General features: G+C 35.1%; 1 protein-coding gene across 8 annotated transcripts in view; it reads right to left on the bottom strand.

Moving 5' to 3' along the window:
• Window positions 1–25,088, bottom strand: part of CCDC91 (coiled-coil domain containing 91) — a 366,740-nt gene that overhangs the window by 298,751 nt on the left and 42,901 nt on the right. The window contains exon 1 of one of the 8 annotated variants that reach the window (XM_050746731.1): window positions 1,270–1,288. The exons of the other annotated variants lie outside the window; for them this stretch is intronic. The gene's annotated coding sequence lies outside the window, so the exon portion shown is untranslated. Of the gene's footprint in view, window positions 1–1,269; window positions 1,289–25,088 lie in introns of those variants that run through there. 8 annotated transcript variants of the gene reach the window in all.

Below are 25,088 nucleotides of genomic sequence, written 5' to 3'. Positions count from 1 at the left end.
TGTCAAAATACTCTCCAACTTAAAAGTATACATATTTATTTGTAAATTAAAATTCTTTCTGTCTATGCATTTTTAACGCAAAAAAGAATTTGCAATTGGCTTTTACTTTTTGGCAAAATTAGCAATTTCTGTAACTTTTTCAGCAACCATGTATTTTGCCATTTTATGTTGAGATGCCAGGAGTGGAAAAATATTCTTTTACATTTTAATTTGCTTTTCCCAAATTGGCACTAGCGTTCAATTCAATAATGCTTCCTGCTTTTTGCATCTATTCCTCAGTTGTCTGGCAACATCAGCACAAACTCCAGCTAAGAACAGGACTGTGGTGAGTTTTTGGAAATCTGTCCCCTACCACAAAGGTTCTTCCCTCGGTTTCAGGGCCAACGATGATTTAGATTTTCAAAATTGATCAGCATTTTTGAGCTGTGGCCACAACTTTTGGATCATTTTGATATGTGTATTTTTAGCTGAAACTGCTTTGCACTTTTGGAAAAATGTGGAGCAAGTTACTAGGCTGATCAAGATAAATCAAGTCATGTATTCATGGGAGATAAGGGATGAGAAAAATACAAAAAAAAAATCCAGAATTCCTCTTTTCTTTACTCTTAAAGTATGTAAGAGAGACAAGCATTCAAATAATATTTGCCTTTTTAGGCCTAAATGTGTATCATAAAAATGAAATGATAAAACCATTAGTATCAGGGCTTTAAAAAAAAAAAAAAAAAAAAAAAGGAGCAGCAGCTTTATCAAACAAACCATACAAGAACTAAAAAACCTGAAAAGGTGAAATTAGTAACAGGAAGTACATATTAAAATGAAAAATAAGTTCTCATATAGATTGTTTCTTAATTTACAATTTGGAACCTATAACTGTGAATCTATAGCTGCAAGTAATACTCTAGTCAATAATAATTGGTTTCTTTTTCTATCATTCAAAACTGAACATATGACAAAATAATCTGTACAACAAACTCCCATGACAGGAGTCTGTCTTTGTAACAAACCTGCACATGTACCCCTTAACCTAAAAGTTAATTTAAAAAAACAATGTTTTAAATTAAAAAGAAAACTTTAAGTGAACATACCCAAATGTTTAATTATAGTTTCCCTGACTCAGTAATACAAGATGGACTTGATTACAGGAAAACAATCCTTTCCCACTTCTAAAATACAAATAGCTATATATATTAAACTATATGTTAAACAATAACCTTAAGGGCATTTTCTAAGGTCATTTGCTTTAAGTAGTCATCTATATCCGTGCTTTACCTTCTCGAAACTAGTGCTAACACCTTCAAAAACAAAATTCAAAAAACTGTCAAAGAAAAAAACAGTGAAAACATTAACTTCAAGGACTCTTTTAATAGGCAAAGCAAATTATTTTCACAGAAACTCAGTAGGTAATGACACTAAAAAATATATATTTAGACAGAAACATATTATAAATAGGAAAGGTATTAAATTAAGCAGAATATAATCATGGTATCATTACCATTACTCACAATCTTAGCAATTTGATGAAAATTTTTTATAAAATGTATTTCTCCAAAAATTAAAACTAAGCAGGTCATCCACATATAGCACTTAAAAAATATAAACCAGACTTTCAGAAACTTTTGATGATGCTTAGTTTGAAATGGAACTCACATTATTTTGTGTTGCAAGTGAACAGAAATCTGTATGTGGCTACATTTTTTATGAAGAAATTATGAAAGAAGAGTGATATGGACATTAAGAATTAACCAAGTCAAACTATAAACACCAACTTTCTCTTTCCCACATGTATGCCATGAATCTCAAGAAACAAAAAATCTTTAGCATCTACATATGCTATACTCAAACAACATGGTTTCAAAAGAATGGAATTTTTAGAGCAATGCTTCTATGTGTTTTCTTAAGTCACTTCCCAATAAATTATATGTAAGGTGATAGAAAATTTGAAAATAAAAATATCCACGTCTAACAATCATTTCAGCTTGTTTGACTGTGGTAATGAACCTAATACCGTCAGTTTCCTAAGTTCTGATTTAGCTCTGCAAAAGAACATACTAGTGACCACTGATATTTTCCAGACTCCAGCAACTTTTACGTATTCGGTGGCTCACGCCTGTAATCCCAGCACTTTGGAAGGCTGAGGTAGGCTGATCACCTGAGGCCAGCAGCAGTTCAAGACCAGCCTGGTCAACATGGTGAAACCCTGTCTCTACTAAAAATACAAAAAATTAGCCAGGCATGGTAGCACATGACTGTAATCCCAGCTACTTGGGGGACTGAGGCAGGAGAACTGCTTGAACCTGAGAGGTGGAGGTTGCAGTAAGCTGAGATCACGCCATTGCACTCCAGCCCAGGCAACAAGAGTGAAACTCCATCTTAAAAACAAACAAACAAAGAAGCAGATGATAGTCTTCCTTTTATTTTCAAAGAAATATTAATACATTTAAAAAAGCAAATATGTCCCAAGTTTCTTAACGTATAATACTAGAAAAATATTTTTTAAAGCAATAATCTTTCTCCAAATAATTTAGACTTCAATTCCTGCAATAGTTTATTTCTGAGCATTTTAAATAGGAGAAAATTAACAGCATTGACTTGTAAAAATGAAATTCACAAAATACGAAAATCAACAGTTTTTAAAAGGAAATATACAAATGTGGGCTTTATGTATTTAGCTACTCCAATACATTTAAAATATTTACTTTATCTAAAGTTCATTCCTATCAAGTGTTTTAGAATATTCTGGCATTTAACATTATAGCCCATTAAACTACAAATATTATAAGAATGTAGCAACAGCAAATATATCTGACATCTAAGTTACAGAATCATAAGCCTGGCCAAAACATTAACAGATTACATAATTCATTCTTTTGTGTCATGGCAGAAAGACAGGGGTATACTTCATTATGATTATGAATCTACACTGAAAGTTTTCACAATATCAAGTTCTAACAATTCTCAGACTTCTTTACATCTAAGTTAAATCTCTTTTTTTGCCTTATTGTATTAATTCCCTACTTTGCTAGTATCAATATTTAATATACTGCTGATATTCTAAAAATGTTTTACAAGAAAGACACACAAAAGGACAAAACATATACAGAATACACAATGTTATAAACTTTTATTCAGCAATTCAGTATCAGTTAAGGTCCTCAAAGAACTTATAGTCTGGTGTAGGGAGGAGGGCAGAGTGCAAGAAAAGCATGCAAATACAAATAACACGAGATGTAAAAGAGTCTTAAGAGAGAAGAAAAAAATTCTAAAGTAGGAAGAAAGATTTTCAGAAGATGATATATCTTGTTGGAAGCATCATTAAATGCCAAAGGTAGAATAAGACATTTGAGAAAGATCTGACAGAAAATGTCAAATGGCACATTAAAACACACATTTTATTCATCTTTATGGAAAGGTATGCCTCTAAGATAACAAAGATTTCTTTTGATTGTTGGCTTCTGCATAAAAACAAGGTCAAAGAGAATGTGAAATGAGAAAACTGCAAGAAATTTCAAAGCAAATACAAGGAAAATGAGTCACTGGAAAAATGAGAATCACATTTATGAATACATAAGAGAATCTTCAAAAGGCTCAGCAGTGGGCAGTACTAAAGTTAGGTAAAAGTGAAACTCAAAATTAGGAGTCATAGGTATACGCTAAGACCCCTCCCAGAATCTGTAGCACAACTGGGTAACCTACAATTTATGACCACACCAGAAAACTGGAGGTTCGCTCCCTGGACAGGGTAAAGCTGAGGGTCTCCAGGCAGGAAGATATCAACACAGGTGAACTAGGTGAAGTTATATCTTGGGGAGGGGAGAGGGTGGTTAAATATGTAGACCAGTAACTCCAGTCATCTTTCACTACTCAGCAACCAAAACAACAGCAGCTGGGCTGAAACCCCTTATCAGAAGAGCTGCAGATTCTTCTCTGATTAATCTAATCAACCCATGAAAAGGACCTTATCAGATGTTCCACAAAGAAACAGCTCACTCACGAAACACTACTTTGACAAACCCCACCCACAAGCACCAAATTTCCAATTAGCTTCTAATTTTAGTAACAGGCAGAACAGTATAAAGGTTAAAAGAAGGGACTGTAGAGTTAAGATAGATGGATTCAAATTCCAGCTCTGCCACTTACTGTGTACACTGGGCATTTTACTTAAAACACTGTGTGCCTCAGTCTCCTCATCTATCAAAAATAATAATAGCTAACTCCTAAATTCAGTACAAGGATTAAATATGTTAAAATATTTGAAGCACTTAGAACAGTATCTGATACATTCTAAGCATTATGTAAGTGCTTGCTACTTTATTAGTGCCTCACTCTTACATGTGAACAGACTATCAAGGATGACCAAAGAAACGAAGTATCTAATTAAAAAAAAAAAAAGAAGAAGAAGAAAAAAAAAAATAGAGACCAAACCATAAAAGAAAAACAGGATGAAATAAACAAAGACTATCCAAGAAAGAAAAAAACAAAACCATAGTATCTTCAGAAAGTTAACAACAGAAGATAGTTCATCCATGAATTAAGAATAGGATGCCCTAATTTCAGGGGAGAAGATGATTAAGATAGGAGTAAACAACAAGACTGAGGCCTTGGAAATAAAAAAATATATAACTGCAGAAATGGAAAACTGCAGGGTAGAAAATAAAATTAAGGAAATTTTCTTTTAAAAAAGTATAAGATAAAAAAATGGAAAGTCTGAGTAAAAACAAAGTTACAAGATCCAGCCTAGGATATGTAATATCTAATTATTAGGATTCTAGGAGTACTGGAAAGACAGAAAAGAGAAAACAAAAGCAAAGAAATCATCAACAAAATAATTCAGGAAAATTTTCTAAAACAAAAGGGCATTATATCCAGTAGTGGGTATATCAAGTATCCAAGAGAAGAAAAGAACAAAAGCCCACAGCAAGGCACAGCAGAGACAAAGTGAAGATCCTACAAGCTTCCAGAGGGAAAACAGGCTTCATTCAAAGGATCAACAACATAATGGTCTCACACTTCACAACAGCATCACTGGAAGGTAAAAAAACAACGGACCAATGCTTTTAAAATTCTGAAGGAAAATGATTTACAACATAGAATTCTATATTCGGCCAAACCAACATAAAATTGGGGGAAGAATAAAGTCATTTTTACATCTGTAAAGTCTCAAAACAATTTTTATTGCATACTTCCTTTAAAAGCTATGGAGTAAACCAAGAGAATAAGACAAGAAAGAAAAAGACATAGGATTAGAAAAGATTCTACTAAAGTGAAAAGCAAAGGGATTTATCCCAGAATAACAGTGAATTGAGTTCCACAATACCTATGTAGCAAGAAGAGAGACCTCCAGTCTAGATTGGAGCAGATCAGAAAGCTCCTGAGAGATGTATTCAAGAAATGAAATAGACTAGCTCGTATGTTTTACCACCATGAGTGTAATTTTAAACAATTAGGGGAAAATTCAGAGTTGAATTAGTGACCAGAGAACTAACCAAATGAAAACGGAGAAACTGGCCAGGCGCGGTGGTTCACGCCTGTAATCCCAGCACTCTGGGAGGCCGAGGCGGGCGGATCACGAGGTCAGGAGATGGAGACCATCCTAGCTAACACAGTGAAACCCCGTCTCTACTAAAAAAATACAAAAAATTACCCGGGCGAGGTGGCGGGCACCTGTAGTCCCAGCTAATCGGGAGGCTGAGGCAGGAGAATGGCGTGAACCCGGGAGGCGGAGCTTGCAGTGAGCTGAGATCCCGCCACTGCACTCCAGCCTGGCCGACAGAGCCAGACTCCGTCTCAAAAAAAAAAAAAAAAAGAAAACGGAGAAACCAGTATGTAGGAGATGAGGAAGGTGGAAAAGCATGGAGGACACAGAAGACAGCAGTATTTCATAGCAAGCCTTATTACAATTTTAAACTATGAGCACAAAGAAACAACATGGCATGATGAGCCAACTACCTATTAGTTCTATCAAAATATTCTGAGAAAAACTCAAGAAAGTTTTTCTTTACAAAACTAACCATAAAACACATAAATGCTTTACATTTGCATTTACTCAACAAATAAATTAGGATTTTTCATAATAGTCTCCATTATAACATCTTCCCATATTACAAATATTCATACAAAATGTAATATTGTATCTCTTGACACCAAAGTTGCTCAAAACCTAACCAACCTGCACCTCTCCCCGTCTAAAAAAAAGCCTAATAGAGAAAAAGACATTTGATAACTGACTTCAAAAAATAAAATCTCAAGAGACCACCCAAATTATCTGATCATCCCCAAATATCCTATTAGTTAACACTATTCAGTTAGCATTTAACTAAATCTCCATCTGATCTGGAAAACTACTTGCTAACATCCTCACAGTCACAATAATACTTTTCCATTTGATCCTGTTTAATGCCATGTTTCCTAGAAGCAATTTTATTTTCTGACTTTTCTGGGCAAACAGAAATTAAAGAAAACAGCCGGGCGCGGTGGCTCAAGCCTGTAATCCCAGCACTTTGGGAGGCCGAGGTGGGTGGATCACGAGGTCAGGAGATCGAGACCATCCTGGCTAACACGTGAAACCCCGTCTCTATCCGGCCACTGCACTCCAGCCTAGGGGACAGAGCGAGACTCCGTCTCAAAAAAAAAAAAAAAAAAAAAAAAAAAAAAAAAAAAAAAAAAGAAATTAAAGAAAACAGAACAAAGGAAATACACACACAGTCACTCTCAAACCTCAAAGTTAAGAATAGAAAGCAATTAAGACTGAGATAATTAGAAGAGTCAAAATATGTAAGATCAGAATTTCAGGCTTATTGGGTCAAGAAAATGTAACTGTCTACCTAAGTATATAAGAAATCTGGAGGTATTGCGGAGATCCTTTATTCATCTTTTTTTTTTACTCTCCAGCAATTGAACTGAGCAGTTCCTAGCACATAGTAAGGGCTCAAAGATTATTTTTGAATTAATACCTTCAGAATAAATGACTGAATGAAAGCAAATTAGTTGCTAACACTTCCCACATGGCTTCCTTTTCCTCTTACGTTTCCAAGAAAATTACATTGGATCTTGGGCACTAGAGGACCCAGTTGCTAGCATTAAAATAGCTCTACCCATATTAAGACCTGAGCCTAAGGACCAATATCTTAAAAGATATTACACTGCTACTTTATATTCTCATCAAGTATCCAATTATTATTGGGGTTAATAATTTTGAAACCGCCTTTGAAGATGAATTAAAGAAGTATTGCCATACCATAAATTCTACTACCAGTGAACCTTTGCCAGTGGCAGATTATCACAAGTCCAAAGAAAACAAACTGAGGTGTAAATTTATTACCTAAAAAACATTATATTCATAAATAATCCAATAGGAAAACATCCCAACTATTACTAACGAAAAGTTTTCCTTTATAATTTTCATCTGTTATCATTAAGTCTGTCTTTACCAACCTTCATTCAGAAAACATACACATCCCAAAAAGTAACAACAAAAATAAAAACAACAAGACATTTACTCTCCAAACCCTTATATCTACCCTCACCCTCTTTGGTTGTCTTCAACTTCCAACTCCTTAATAGCAATCTTTTCCCAGACTGATAGCCCTCTATCTCATTATCTTCTCCTTCAAAAAATGTATGCCTTCTCATAATCTTAGTGGTCTACACAAATTTTCCACAACTAATCACTTCTCAGGGGCCAGTCGTATATTCCTAACCAAAAAAATGAACATTTTTACAGGGCTATCCCTCTATCAACTCAAAAGTCTCACTGTATGAACTGTATTCTTATCTGGCAAAATCTCATCGCTCAATGAATGCTAGAGGTAAGATATACTACTTCCTCTCCTCACATTTTAAAAGAGGGCACAGGCCTGTTTTCAATAGAAGGAAATGTGATTGAAGAAGTACTATAGTCCTTTCTCTATCCTCTTCTCTCAAAAAAAAAGTAGTAATAATAGTAAGAGCAAAACATCCCTAAGTGTCACTGTTAGCTAAGATTAATTATAAAATTTAGTATGCATGCAAAGTACAACCTCTTTGAGCTCCTTACTGGGAACTTAGTGCCTACAAACAATATACTGTTCTTGTAGTTTAGCTCCCATGAAGAAGCTCACCAGGGAAAAACTTCATTCTTTAAGTATGGAGACTTGTTTTTTAGCTATTCTGCCTGTGACCAGATGGGTAAATTTAATTTAGAAGAAAACCTGTGGGAGACCTCATTTCAGCTTTAGGCCCAAGCCAGGTTTTAATAAAGCTGCTACTCTGATTCCTATACAACTCTTGGTTCTATTCCTCAGCTGATTCAGAATCCAGAGTGGTTGCAAGGCAACTGATAACACCTCCCTCCCACTCCAGGAACCACCAACAATATCCAATTACCTGTCTTCTGCGGACAACTATCAGAACAAAATCACATAAAATTCATGTTTCCCCTCTTCAGCTGGATTCACAGTGCTGCCCAACACACTCAGTATTTCTTTAAAGTTATTTCTCTCATTCTCCAGAAAAGCTATTTCAAAGATTGCCAGCTCTCCTCAAACTTCCAGCCTTTCTACTCCTTTCTGCAATCAAAGCAAGTAGCCAGGCCTCCTACTAAACAAAGAAAACAGAAGGCATTTTAAGAGAAGTCCCTCAACTTCTTGTCACCAAAACTATAGCTACCAGCATCTGTACTCAGCTATTACAACTCATTCTGCTCACAAATAGAAAGGAACCCTTCTGCCTACTTAAGGCTAACCCCTAAACCCTCCCAGCAACCTGGGTTCTCAGACTTGGCTCTCTCAATTGTTTCCTCTTAATTATTCAACCTCCTCTTATTTAGCTCTTTCTCATTAACGATGAAACATGCTCCAAGTCCTATAGTTTAAAAATGAAACAGAACAAAAACAAAAACAAAACCTTCCTCAAATACAGTGTCCTCCAACCACAGTCCTATCCTTTTCACAGCTCAACTTCAGACACTATTCCTGTATCTCATGCCTGCAACCAATTACATCCTTTTTATTATGCAAAAAGAAACTCACAATTCCTTGTCTTACTTGAACACTACCATTATTTGACCAGTCTTTTCTTCTCAAAACACTCTCACTTCATGCTATATAAGACAATCATACTCCTTCCTTCTTTCTTCCTAGTTTTCTGACTGCTTTATCTCAATCTCTCTTGCAGATTCTTCTACCTATCCTTTAAATTTTGAGCTCCAACCTAACCCTTCCTTTCTTTTCACTTTAGATACACTCCCTGGACTATCTCATTCACATCTTTGGATTCATTTACAAACATAAGCTATGGTATCTCTATCTCTAATTTAGATGTGTTTCTTGAGCTCCAGATCTATATAGCCAAGAGACAACTGAATAGTTTCTCTTGTAATCTAACAGGCACCTCAAATTCAATACAACCAAAACTCAAGATTGAATTCAAGATCGCCCCCACCAACCTCAAATTTACCCTTCCTCCAGGGGTCTTTAGACCAGTGATTGCCACTACCTCTACAACACATTTGGTCAAGAAGAAAACTTGCAGTCATCTTTGCCTCATACTTCTCTCTCTCACCCGATATATAAAATCAATCACAAAATCCTATCTCCTAGAGCAGGGGTCCCCACGTCGCGGACCGCAGACCGCAGACCACGAACCAGTCTAGGTCCTTGGCCTGTTAGGAACCAGGCTGCACAGCAGGAGGTGAGTGGCCAGCAAGCGAGCATTACCACCTGAGCGCTGCCTCCCGTCAGATCAGCAGCAGCATTAGATTCTCAAAGGAGCGCGAACCCTACAGGTGAACTGTGCATATGAGGGATCTAGGCTGTGTGCTCCTTAGGAGAATCTAACTAATGCCTGATGATCTGAGGGAGAACAATTTCATCCCAAAACCATCCCCTAACATTCCAGTTCATAGAAAAATTGTCTTCCACAAAACCAGTCCCTGGTGCCAACAAGGTTAGGGACCGCTAGCCCAGATACCTCTAGAATACATCTACTCCTCTCAATCCCCAATACCTTCACCCTATGCAAGGCCACCATTATCTCTCATCTGGTATAGCATCAACCTCCTATACAGTTCTCTGCTTCCAATTTTGCTCCTTTCTAGTCCATTCCCCACTCTGCTACCCAGGTGTTCCTTCTAAATACTCCTCCTATTTAAAACTTTATTCAATGGCTTCTCATTATTTTACAAAGTAAAACTTCTTCACAATAATTAATGCACCTTTGTAACCTAGTTGCTGCTATCATCCTCATCTCCATCAGATCCATATCCTGTAATCATACAGAAATTTGTGTTTGAACCATATGATGCTGGCCAAATCACTACACCTCCCTGGGTCACAGTGTCCTCATATGTCAAATGAACAGGCTGACCAGAGGACTTCTAAGGTATTACACTCTAAGATACTCTAAATATATGAAACTACACTATTACTATAGCCAAGTTCACCTCTTCTTCACAAACTACTTTCTCTCCTCAATCTGTTCTTTTCAGTCAATAGTATTATCCTTCTTTAATCCATCTGGGATGCAAAACCCAGCTGTCACATTTTACTCTTCACTTGACACTTTACACCATAGCAGGTAAGTTAGTCAATTCTATATAATTTCCCCACTCATCCTTTCTTGTCTCCTCCAGTGACCATCTTTGTGGCCTGGATCTCTATCACTATTTCTTGAAAACTACCAGAACTTACTTCTTGTCGTTCTGCTCTCCAATCCTTTCATTACACAGTATAAGTGTTTTAGACCCTAAAACTATCATGCCAATCTCAACTCCAACTCTTTCAAAACAAGAATGCCAAATACATGCCTCTATGGGATATGATCTTTGGAGTCCCCCATATAAGCAAAATAAGCATGATGACAAAATTGTGATTTGCATTGGTACTAACGATTAAAAGTAAAAATATGTCCTGTAAAAAAAAAGTCTACAAATATATCACATCAAGGCACAAGAATGTGCTCTATACAACAAATAATAAAGTGTTACATAGTAATCACAGTAAAATCAGTGTTGACAACATGAAACTGAAGACCCTGACAATAAGTTGCAATATATATAAATCTTCCCTGTGTTTATCTGGACTCACAATCCTTATTTTTTCATCATTCCCTTACTTTCAAATGAATGAAGTTTCATCTCTTCTATATTTACTACCAAAAAGCATATTACTTTTATCCGAACTATTTTTAAAGAGTATCCTGCAGTATATAAACTTGGAGGACCTAACCTTTTCATATGATATTATGTTGTTAATATTATTATGGCTATTATTCATTCTTTTGGCTGCTAGCCATATTAATAATATGCCAAAGTTTATTCAGCCACTTTCCTATCAAGAGACATCTGGGTAGTTTACAGGATTGTTATTGAGACCAGAAATGCTGTGAACATTTTTCAATACATCTACTTTTGTTTACACACAGAACTTCCTTTAGTATATGCCTATGAGTAAAATCATTAAGTTGTAACATTCGTCTGTTTAGTTTCACAGGAAAATGAAAAAGTACTTTCCAAAATGGTGGCAGAAATACAGAGGTCCCTTAAATCTTCATCCTTCCTGACACTTGGTTTTAAATACCATCTCATTTTGTACTTAATTTGACTTCCCTGATCATTAATGAAATTAAAATTTCTTCATATGATTATCAATGATATGTGGTCCCTCTTTTGTGAAATACCTATCCACATCTTTATTTTTCTACTGTGCTGTGTTTTTAATTGATTTGGATAAATTTTTTTAAATAATTATTGATATTAATCATTTGTCAGCTGTGTATATTGCAAACATCTTCTAGTTTATAGCATGTGCTTCCACTTTCTTTAAGGCAGCTTTTGATGAATAGAAATTCCTAACCTATTCTTTAATAACAATTTATCAGTTTCTTAGTCTTATTTTTTAAAACCTTTGCCATCTATAAAAGATATATACCTTTATTTACTACAAGGAAATTTTATTTTTGACATTTAAGTATTTCAGCAATCTGTATTTGAGTACTTATATATGGTGGAAGCAGAAATCTAATTCTTTCTTTTATCCTGATATGGATCATTTTTCCTGATTACATTTATTATACAATGACTTATTTCCTTGCTAATATGATATGCCATCTTTATCACACACCAAATTTATTCTAGTATAAAGAGACCCATAAACACTGTGGGTGTGTTTCTAGCTATACGATTATTTCAGCAGAAATGGAATCTTTACGATAGTGAGTGAGCCCAATCACTAAGAATTACCTTGGTTAAGTTTTTTCTAAAAGGACTATTGATAACGTTCTATAAATATCCCTAAAGACGTCTCATATATTTCCTGTTAGGTGCATTCCTATTTATTGATATTCTACGATACTATTTTAATGTCTTCTTTTATACTTTCTAGTTATTTGTTGTTACTGTAATAACAATCCAATTGACTTCTGTATTATCTACCCACTCAACTTTAGTAAACTCTTATTTTTTTTTTTTTTTTTTTTTTTTTTTTTTGAGACAGAGTTTCCCTCTTATTGCCCATGATGGAGTGCAATGGCACAATCTCGGCTCACTGCAACTTCACCCTCCTGGGTTCAAGCGATTCTCCTGTCTCAACCTCCTGAGTAGCTGGGATTACAAGTGCCTGCCACTGTGCCTGGCTAATTTTTGGTATTTTTAGTAAAGACAGGGTTTCACCATGTTGGCCAAGTTGGTCTCGAACTCCTGACCTCAGGTGATCTCCCCACCTTGGCCTCCCAAAATGCTGGGATTACAGGCGTGAGCCACCGCACCCGACCTAGTAAACTCTTATTTCTAATACCTTATCTGTATATAACTTTGATTTTACATGTAAATGAACATATTGCATCCAGATAACAACACTTTTATGTCCTTCTTTACAATTCTTATACCTCTAATTTATTTTTGTCTTAATGTACTAGCTATGTCCTCCAGTGCAATGCTAAGTACATGAGGTAATGTGGCAGATTACATTTTCCAAAGATGGTCTCAAAAATATCTCCCATTCTACAATTTCTTCCAAGAATGTGACACTGATACTCCTCTCATTGAGCGGAAGGATTTCTGTCTTTTCCCTTTGAATCTGAGTCAACTGATATGACTTCCACAAGCAACATATTAGAATTAACACTGTGTGATTTCCCTAGCTAGGATACAACAATGCAATGTGCTTCTGTCTTTTACTCTTGTATTGCTTGCTCTTGGAGCCTAGATGCCATTATGTGAGACAGACCAAACTGGCCCACACAGAGATATCACATGGAAAGGTCATGTCTAAGTTTTCCAACTGACTGCCTAATTAAGTTCCCAGCCAACAGCCAGCATCATATCACCAGACATATAAATGAAGACACTTTAAGATGAATCCAGCCCCTAGCCAGCAAGTCACCTCCAGTGTTCAACATTCACATCATCCCAACTGAGGCACTGAAGAGTGAAGCTGTAAAAAAAAAAAAAAAAAAAAAAAAAAAAGCCTTCTTCCGCATTGTCCAAGTTTCTGACCCTCAGAATTCATAAGCATAATAAAACAGTTGTTTTGTGCCACTAAATTTGGATTTGTTATGTAGCAATACTAATCAGAACATGTGATAAGCATGCTTTTATCATTTCTGACTTTAAAAGAATCTTTTCCTCTATCCCCATTTAGGAAGATTGCTGATGATGGTTGGTTGACTGGTTGTTTTATAAATATTTCTTGAGTTCAGAGATGTTCCCTCTTTTCCTAATTTGCTAAGCATTCTTATCATGAATTTATGTTGATTATCAAATGATTTTCTGTGTCTATTGTAATTATATGGTTTTTCACTTTTAATCTATCAATGTAAATGTTACTTACATTTATGGATCATTTATTAGTAAATCATCCTTGCATACCTGGGAAAAATCCAATTTGGCGATGATGTTTGTCTTCTTTAAATGTCGGTTTCAATTTGCTACTATCCTGTTTGGGAATACCAGCTCTACACTAAAAGTAAAATACCTCTGTAATTGTCATCTGTTTTAGTGTCTTCTTTTGATTTGGATGTCAGGATTATGCTGGGCTTTCAGAACTTGCTGGGGAATCACCCTCCATTTGTATCAATTTTAAAAGATTGCAACAGATTGGAATAACCTATTTCTCAAAATTTTAGTAGAGACTTATTTATTGGCAAATCATTTAGACTTGTTGCTTTCTTTGTGGGAAGAGTCAGACTTTTAATTTCTCCCTCGGTTTTCACAAGTAATATTTTCCTAGAAATGTCTATTTTTACATAGGTCGCATATAATTAACAGTATTCTCATTTTCTTTTTAATCCCTGATTTATGTTATATATCTTTTTCATTCTTTACATATTGAATTCTCTATATGTCTATGAACTGTATTATTCATATATTATATATCCTTTGCTGATTTTTTTATCTATCAATAATCACAAACGTTAATTTAAAATTTCCCACTTTAATAGTAGAGGTACTAATTTACCTATATCAGTCTATCAAATTTTTGCTACCTATTTGATGTTATATATTTTTGGTGAATGTAGTGAATTCTAATAATGTTATGTTGCCTTGGCATAAATTTTAAATATGTTTAACTTTCTCATATCAGAAACCGGGCTCAGTCACACTCGACACAGTTTCCAGTTGTCTGCCTCCACCTAGTTCTTCCAGATATCTACCTTATACGATCGCCTCCCAGTAACCACTTCCCTATGGGACAGCTAGATACAACCTACTCGAGTCACCCTACTGACTCCCATACCCTGCGCAGACTGCCCAGATAAGCTGCAGTGACTATCTCTCAGTCACAGCGTCACCAAAGAATTGAAGTCTGTTTGCTGTAAACCCACTGTACTAGTCTGTTCTCACATTACTTTAAAGAAATACCTGAGACTGAGTAGTTTGTAAAGAAATGGGGTTTAATTGGCCCACGGTTCTGCAGGTTGTACAGGAAACATAACGTTGGCATCTGCTTGGCTTCTGGGGAAGCCTCAGGGAACTTTCAATCATGACAGAAGACAGAGGGGAAGCAGACATATCTTACATGGTAGAAGCAGGAGCAAGAGTTGGGGGCAGGTGCTACACACTTTTAAATCAGATCTCAGGATAACTTCACTCATTATCACAAGAACAGCACTGCATGGAGTGGTGCTAAACCATTCATGAGGAACTGCCCCCATGATCCAAGCACCTCCCACCAGGCCCTACCTCCAGCGCTGGGGATTACAATTTGACCTGAGATTTGGGTGAGAACACAGATCCAAACCACATCACCCACCAGTTAGAATTCCCTGCAGGAAAACTCTTTGGTAACACCCTAGACCCCAATAATGGCTTTGACTCACAGGTTCCTTGCTCTCTCCCTCTCTTTCTCTCTCTCTCTCTCTCTCCCCACCCACTGGTGGAGCCTCCAAGTCCCAGATGGCTTCCCCCTTACCATCTGGCCCTGTTTGTTTCTGTGGGATCCGTAAGTAATATACTGCTTCTGTTACTTCCTGTGTTTGGTTGTGCTGCCTCCTCTGTGCCTCACCTGACCAACACATCTAAATCTAACTTCTTTCCTGGTCAGGGCTCTCCTAGAGAACAGCTAACTTGTTAAGAATAAACTGGACACAGGTCAGGCAAGCGCCAAAAGGGCATCTGCCAGTATAAACAAGCTTCCTTGTTTGTTATGAGAAGGGCACCTGGTCACATGTCAAACACCCAGGCTGTCCACAGGGATAAAGAAATATCCTGTGAAAGGCCCATTATAAGCATCCATATGACCAAATCCCCCGGCATCCCCTCAGGGCAGGGCTAGAGTTTATAGCCACTTGAGAGACCTCAAGACAAAATTAGAAGAAAAATATGACAGTATATTTAATATGACAGTATAACAACTTTATATGATAACAAGGTGATCAGTCCTAATATGACCTTTTTTTGTTTTTGTTTTTGAGAAGGAGTCTCACTCTGTCGCCCAGGCTGGAGTGCAATGGTGCTATATCGGCTCAGCTCACTGCAACCTCCGCCTCCTGGATTCAAGCGATTCTCCTGCCTCAACCTCCCAAGTAGCTGGGATTACAGGTGCCCACCAACACGCTCAGATAATTTTTGTATTTTTAGTAGAGACAGGGTTTTGCCATGTTGGCCAGGCTGATTTTGAACTCCTGACCTCAGGTGATCTGCCTGCCCTGGCCTCCCAAACTGCTGGGATTACAGGTGTGAGCCACCATGCCGTACAAGAACACAGGTATACTTTGGGAAATTCCTCTTCTAGTAACATGCCCTAGAGAAACTCTCACCCATGTATACCAGAAGTCTTGCACAAGAATATTCATGGTAACACTGTTTGCAACAGCAAATCCCACAAACAACCCAAATGCCCATCGAGAACTCTAGTAAGTACTCAAGAGAAAGATGAGGACAGATTAGATTACCTGAGAAATGAAGGAAATGATTAGCTACTCATATCCTAGAACTATTCTTCATACAAAGCAAAACTGCAAGCTGCCACTTGGGGGAAAGGCAGAAAACCCTCCCACCCTCTGAAACCAGACAAATACCAGGAGTCAGTAGAGAGAACACAAATTCTACACAAACTTCTTCAGGAAAAAAGAACACGAAATGCTTCTCAATTTACTGAAATTTGTTTTATGACCAAGGATATGGCTTATCCTGGTGAAGGTTCCATGCACATATGAAAAGAAAGCATGTTCTTTTCAACAGACAAAAGACAGAGACATTTCACCAAAGAAGATATACAAAGGGGATAGCAACTAAGCAAATAAAAAGATGTTCAACATCACCAGTCTTTAGAGAAACGGAAACTAAGGCCACAATGAGACACCACCACATACCTACCAGAGTAGCGAAAATAAAATGTAATGACAATACCAAATGCTGGCAAGGATGTGGAGAAAGTGGCTCTTTCCAACATTTCTGGTTTGAAAGATCCACTTTTTCTCGTGGGAGTGTAAAACAGTATGACCACTTGGGAAAACAGTTGTTCCATTTCTTTAAAAATTAAATATATACTTCCTATAAGAATAAGCATTGCACTCCTTGGTATTTATCCCAGGAAAATGAAAACTTATGTCCACACAAAAACCAGTACATGATTGTTCATAGCTTTGTTTGTAACAGCCAAAAACTGGAAACAACCAAAATGTCCTAAAATAAGTGAATGGTTAAACAAACTGTGCCACATCGCTACCACTATGATACTTATCAGCCATAAAAAGGAAAGAACTACTGATACACGCAAGTTGGAGAGATTGCAAAGGTATTACGCTGAGTGAGGGAAAAAAAAAAAAGTCAATCTCAAAAGGTCATATAATGAAAAATTCCATTTATATAAAATAAACTACATGTGTCTCTTTTAAAATGTTTTTACTTACTGCATTTTTCCTTCAATTGCTTTATAAATTTATCACCAATCTGCCTTAGCTCCATAACACATTAGTTTAGTATATTTTAGAAACACAAACCAATGACCTGACAGAAAAATAGGTGTTCCCATTTCAGAGAATAAATACAATTCATCTCAGTTTTTTACACCGGGTGGCAAAAATTGTGAGATAAACAAAAAGGAAAAAAAAGTCAAGAAGTAATCAACAAAACTAGACCAAGAGATAATCTATACATTAAAGCATTGAGACAAAAACTTTTTTAAAAACTGTGATTAATACAAGAATACAGTGAAAACGGTAGAAAACATGCATAAGAGGGATTCAACAGATAGAAGGAAACTATTAGAAAGAGTAAAATGGACTTAGACCTAGTTTTTTTCCCCAGTAAGAAATATGGCACATGAAATCAAAGATTTATCTTTAATGAATCATGACGACACTGCAGCTGAGTAAGTATTGATAGAAATACCAATCTAATTTGAAATTTAAACATTCTGCCAATGCCTACGGCAAAATTACAAAATTGTTTTATTATAAAGAAAATATATTCCACAGTTACAAGAGCTAGATATTAAATTTTAGTGTTTCTTCTAAATTTTGCTAATATTTGAGCAACACTGTTTTCCAGATTTTACTGTCAAAACAAGATAAAAACAATTTACTATAATCCCCTCACATTGTTTTAATTTTATCTTATCTCCTTCTAGTACTCAAATACATACATATATATTTTAATTGTACATGCAATTATAAGTTCTTTTTCATTATATAATCTACAGTTCTAAGTAACAGCCTTTATAATTGTAGTCTTCATAATTGTATTATTTACATGTGTGTAACATCTCATCGATGTGACAACCATTTTTCTAGATTTAAAGTCCAAAAAGAGGAAGTTTCAGCATGAGTTTATGTTGGATAAACTTTATTATCTTTCCTAGCATGTAATATTCCATATTACATAGTTAATGCCACAATGATGTCTTCACACATTAACATTTTTCTTCTTTAAATTTAATACCTTAATATGAACTCTCAGATACAGAATGATTAGCTCAAAGAGTATGAACACTGCTTGACATGGTTTACTGCATCACTTTCCACAGGAGCTATACTAATTAATGTCATCACATGCAATTTTGAAAAAATCTTTATACATAAACACATAAATGTTAATTTTAACTTTAAAGCATAAATTAGTAGGCATGTTTCCCTACCTCAAATATGCTCTCCAACTTCCCTCCCACAACATTTGCCCACTAAAATGGTCCAAGTTAACCACCTACTATATACCTCTATTCTCATACATATAAAAATATGTATTCTCATATATATGTCTACATATATAATGGTGTTATCACTACATTTCTTAATATAAGATGCCACACACACACACACACACATATATATATATATATATTTTTTTTTTTTCCCGAGACAGAGTCTCACTCTGTCGCCCAGGCTGTAGTGCAATGGTGCGATCTCTGCTCACTGCAACCTCCGCGTCCGCGTCCTGGGTTCAAGCGATTCTCCCACCTCAGCCTCCCGAGTAGCTGGGATTACAGGTACCCACCATCATGCCAAGCTAATTTTTGTACTTTTGTAGAGACGGGGTTTCACCATTTTGGCCAGCCTGGTCTCGAACTCCTGACCTCAGGTGATCTGCCCACTCTGACCTCCCAAAGTGCTGGGATTATAGGCATGAGCCACTGTGCCTGGCTGCCACACACATTTTTAATCATCTTAGTTGTTTTCATGTAATAATTCCCCATGCAAATCCCACCAAGTTTACTGGTGCATATCTGATTCATTCTTTTTAATGACTACTAAGATTCTATTATGTAAATATATTATGTATATATACATTATGTATATGTATATATACATATATATACACATATATATGTATGTAGATACATAATAAATACATTCACAATTCCCCTACTGATAGACATAAATTGCATTTCTAGTTTTTGCCACTAGAAACAAATGCTCATACAGAAATGCTTATATATGGAAGCATGTTTCTATGAGTTAGATTTCAAAGAGTAAGATTGTAAGGTCAACCAGTATAAATATATTTTTTATTTTTAATAGATATTATCAGACCACTGTCTACAAAGGCTCTACTAATTCACATTTCTACCAGCAAAATATAAAACTAATTATTTCCTTAGGTTCTTGCCAATACAATGTTATTGTTGGTTCTTTTCTCTCTTTCTCTCTTTTCATTAAAGGTGGGGGCTGAAAGAGGCAATATGATAGATATAAAGTTATATATCACACTAGTGAGTTAGAACATCTTTTCATATGTTGTTGGCCATTTGGATTGGCTTCTTCATATCTTTTGCTCATTTTCGTATAGTGCTGTTTGTTTCCTTTTTGTCATCTAAGAAGTTATCATATAGAACAGATATCAACTCTGTCCTTTCTCTGCACTGTACGTATTTTTACCAATTGTTTGTGTGGTATATCTTTCCATTTAACTGTTAAGTTTCATACAAATATATCTTTCTTTATAGCTTGTAGATTTACAATGGTGGTTAAGATTTTCCTCACCCCAAGAATATACATGATGAACGCTACAGAAAACAAAAAAGAGACTGATACAGGGAAAAAATTAAGAATTCAGTGGTAAAAGAGGGCTCATCTGTGGAGCTGATATTAAAGCTGTGACCCAACGTATAAGGATGTAATAATAGTAAAAAGAGTAGAGAAGTCCACATGTGCATATGTTCACATCAAAGGAAGAGAGGAGCAGGTCAATTAAGACGGCGATCCCTTCCTATTTTATGATTAAATCTTTCAGTGATTTCAAAAATGTATATTCACACGTAATAGTTTCCTGTGGCTGCTGTAACAAATTACCAAAACTTGGTGGATGAAAAAAACAGATATTTATTCTCTCACAATTCTGGAGGCCAGAAGTTCAAACTGGGCTGAAATCAAAGAGTTGGGAAGGCTGGCTCCCTCTGGAGGCTCTAGGAGAGAATCCAAGCCTTGCCTCTTCCAGCTTCTAAAAGCTGCTGGTATTCCTTGGTTTGTAGCCTCCTCACTCTAATGTTCAAGGATAGTATCTTCAAATCTCTTTCTATTCTTTCTTCACACTGTCTTCTCTGCTGTATGTCTGTAGATTATGCCTCTGTTTATCTCTTATGAGGACACTTGTGATAGTATTTAGGACCCACACAGATAATCTAGAGTAATCTCTCCATCTCAAGACCCTTAACTTAATCAAATCTTCAAAAACCCTTTTCCACATAAGGTAACATTTACAGGTTCCTAGGACCTAATATCTTTGAAGGACATTATTCTGCCTACAACAACTTTAAAAAAAAATGTGTGTAGGGGCGTGTGTGTGTGTGAGTACACATGTATGTATGTATTAACATAAATGGATGGGAGAAATTAAACATAACTATTAGTGAGGGATATACTTCGAGTTGCATGAAAATCAAAGAAAATAACTAAATCACAATATAATATGAGATATACAAACAAAATTTTAGTGACTTGATTTTCCATTTTCATTACTGTACACTACCTTACATGTATATACTTCTACCTACAATTTTCCATAAAAGAAATCTCTAAAAAGTGTACCTACTACATTCAAATAAAACACATTAAAGGGGGACATAAAATCATTAGCTTTGTAAGGGAGATAGAGATTTGAATAAATTTTTTATTTGAAATGTACTGTTATATTGTTACTTATGTAAAAAAGTATTTTTAAAGTATTGAAAAATAATCTCACAAACATCATACAATATACCTTTATTATACATCAAAATATATTTTTTCAACAAACTTTGAAACAAAGCATTCCATAATGAAAATAAATTCTAATCTGTTTCCATAAACCAGATTTTCACATTTTATGTGGTCTTAAATTGTGGCTCGCCAGTATTTTACAGCTTTTAAACATAGTCTAGCAATTAAAAAGTGACATATTTCACCAAGTGGCTAATTTGAAGGTAACAATGACTACGCATCACTCTATATAATCTGAGACATATTTTAATATAATTTATAAACTTTTATATTTAGTATTTTGGATGCAGAGGTCTCAAAGTTTTTTATTTTATATGAAGAAAAGATACATTACCATAAAGATAACAGATACAAAATAGTTTACTGGACTATAATAATGCAAGCCAAAAAATTAAACAGAAAATGATTACAATACAGCAATAATATTAAATTTATACATTTAACTTTATGCTGCTATTCAAAACATCTATATATCAAATAACACAAAATCAAGTAGAAATACTCTTCCACAGAAAACTGCCTCTAACTTCTAATACACAATATTTATACAAAATGGGAACAAAGTTAATGACTAGTACCAAACAATCACAAAGAGAAAGGGCATTTTCATTCTTGTATTAAAAAAAATTCAACATCATCATTAATTACGTTCATTTGATATCAATTAAATAAAATACAGAGATCAAACTTTGATCTATTCTCAGCATCTAACAAGCATGACGCAAACTCAATAAATGTTGACTAATCTTAGGAAAAGTTATATTTACTTCGAACAGCAAACCATAGCAAAGTCTAGTGAAATAAATGATTTATATTGACAATTTCAGAAATTTTTCAGTTTCTTCAGCTATCATTCAATGGTCATGATAAACTGTGTCACTGAAAAAATGTTACTGAGAAAATCTGTTCTTTATCATTACAGATGATACAAGACACTATATTTAAAAATCCAAGGTAAAATTTACCTCCTTATATACAAAAATAACACTATGTACAGCTTAAGTACCAAAGAAAAAAATTACTTATAAATGTCAAATTCATTTTAAAATGCTGCCTTCTCAAACATGATACTCAGACCTAGTCCACTTAACAAAAGTATCTCATACTGTAGTCTAAAATGTCTGTTACCAGGAACTCAAATGGGACCTGCAGCATGCCAAAAGATTGTAACTCAAATTCATCTATACACATTATTGAATTTCATTTTCCTTGTCCTTTTGTTTTAATGCTATGACGCATTAACTCACACCTAATTGTGGGAGAACAAGAGTTGGATTAATAAATAGAAATTTTACAGTAGTCCTTATCATAAAGAAGTTGTGCTCAGCATTCTATCCTTTGTCAATTTTACTCTCTCTAGGTGTTTCATACTCATTTATAATTTGAATCAGTTAAATGGAGATCTATGTGTTCTTCCATAGCCTTCAATATTGACATCCACCAGAAACATTCTCAGGATTTTAAAAATAAGAATGCCATTAATTATATACACCATTTAAACCTTTGGCAGATTTTAAATGGCCACAAATTATTTGGTGTGCCTTCTACAGAGAAGAAGTCTATGTCTCCCACCCTTGAATGTGGGTGAGCTTTGTGGAACCTTTGACCAGTAGCATGGGTGAGAAATGTGCCATTTTCTGGGCCCAGGCCTTAAGAAATAGGCGTCTTCCACTTCCTGTCTTATGAATACTTACTCTGGAGAAAACGACCCTCCATATAAGAAATTTGACTATTCTGAGACTACCATGCTGTAAAGAAGCCCAAACTAGCCGTGTGGAGAGAGCACACGAAGAAAGAAAACACCTAATCAAACTTGCACTCTGCCAGTTATGCAAAGACCAGCAAAACCCTTCTCAAATTCCTGACTCACAAAATTATGAGCAAAATGACACAGTTGTTTAAGCTGCTAAGTTGGGAGTAACTTGTTACACAGCAATAACTAAAACAAAAACTATAATTTTATTTTACAGTATGAACTCGCTATTTGTAACAACAGAAAAGACTGACAATTGGTAGCTGTAAGATACTGAAACTTTAAAAAAAAAACTTTCAAATTATCAACCTACTATCCATGCTACAAGTTCTTTTCATTAATTGCCACATAACAAATTCATGGGTCATGATATTAACCAATGCTCTCCATTATCTTTGATTCTCACAGTGTGAAGGAAGGGGTAGAGGTTAATAAGACAAGACCTAGCACTTATGTTCCCATTAACTGAATTGTAAACTATCAAGAAACAGCTATTTTTGCTTCCAAACATTTTTATCTGGGTTATATCTATTAATGTATAATTTCACTAAATATCTTTAAAAATCTGTAAGATAGCAGTGGAAGTAGTTGTTCCCATGAAATGACTACTTATAACAGTTTGATAAGGACTACTTGCTCTTTAAAAAAATTCTGTCAAGACACTATACTATAAAAATTTAGGACAATCTCCACTGAGACTATTTTGCAACTGTATCACTACACTTAGAAATTAAAGAGGATATTTAAAGGTGTGATTTAAGAAAAATTTACAATAAATTCCAATAAGGAGACCTGCGTTCATAGAAAAGATTTGGGTCTAATAACAAAAGGCTAGACTACAAATATGTTATAAAGCATGTCCATATCATTTTCATGACTATCTATTTTAGCCAAAAATATTTTTATAAAGCTAATTACTAGGCCCAATTTAAATGAATAAAGAAGCTAGTATTATAATCCCTTTTTGAAAAATGTTTTTTAAATTAAGAAATAATGATGAAGTTTCCATTTTGCAAGATGAGTTCTGTGGATGAATGATAGTGATGGCAGCACAACAATATAATGTACTTAATGCCACTGAACTGTACACTTTAAAATGGTAAAGATGATCAATTTTACCAATATTTTACAATTTTGAAAAAATAAAGATGATACCAAGAGTTAACCAATACATATTTGACTTATGTCCCCCAATGAACTGTGAGCTGTTTCAAAAGCACTGTCAAAGTAACAGAGGCTCGTGTCTACATAACCTTATCTAACAATACGAAAAAAAAACAAATGTGAGTTTAAAAACTAAATAAGATTAGTTTTCTTCCTCCCAAACCTGAAAGATGATCTTCTCAGAGAAGTCAGTGTTCAATAATTAGGACAAAATTGACTTATGCTGACAAAACAAACAAATGAAGATTTTAATTTCCAGATTAAACCGGACCTTGTATTCACAAAGATATTCCAATATTCAATATTCAATATTCAAAATATCAAAAGAACTACTTCCCATTTGGGTCAAAAAAGGATATTGTAGGTATTGTCACTTTACATAGATTCTTCTTTAATCTCTGAATTAAATATTAACATTCATAGGAATTTTCTCACCAATAACAAGATGTTCTCTAACATTTTTCACTACACTATTCAAAAAGCTTCACAAATATAATAGAAAATCAAAAACATGTTGGATAAATTAAGCCAGTAATAAAGAATGTATGTTATAAATTTCATTTATATGAAGTTCAAGAACAGGCAAAACTAATATATGTAACAGAAATCTGAAGAGTAGACACCAGGGGTTGGAGGAGCATGGTATGGAGAAAGACTACAAGGGGAATGAGAGAATTCTCTGAGGAAACGGAAATGTTTGTATCTTGATTGGAGTATTGTTACACAGGTATATATTTATCAGAATTCAGCAAACTATACACCCTCTATCCATACATTTTGTGATATATGTAAATTACACATTAATTTTTTTAATAGAGGGTTGGGAAAAGAGACTTAGGAAATCAGTCTAAAAATTAATTCATAAGATGTGTCCCCTGAAACCGGTAATGGTTTTTTTTTTTTTTTTTTTAGATAGAGTCTCACTCTGTCGCCCAGGCTGGAGCACAATCTCAGTTCACTGCAACCTCCACCTCCTGGGTTCAAGAGATTGTCCTGCCTCAGCCTTCTGAATAGCTGAGATTACAGGCACGTGCCACCACGCCCAGCTAATTTTTGAGTAACG

Source organism: Macaca thibetana, chromosome 11, assembly GCF_024542745.1.
Source record: "Macaca thibetana thibetana isolate TM-01 chromosome 11, ASM2454274v1, whole genome shotgun sequence".
NCBI classification, from domain to species: Eukaryota; Metazoa; Chordata; class Mammalia; order Primates; family Cercopithecidae; genus Macaca; species Macaca thibetana.
The sequence above is the reverse complement of the archived record's forward strand: the minus strand, read 5'-3'. Positions and strand labels throughout refer to the sequence as shown.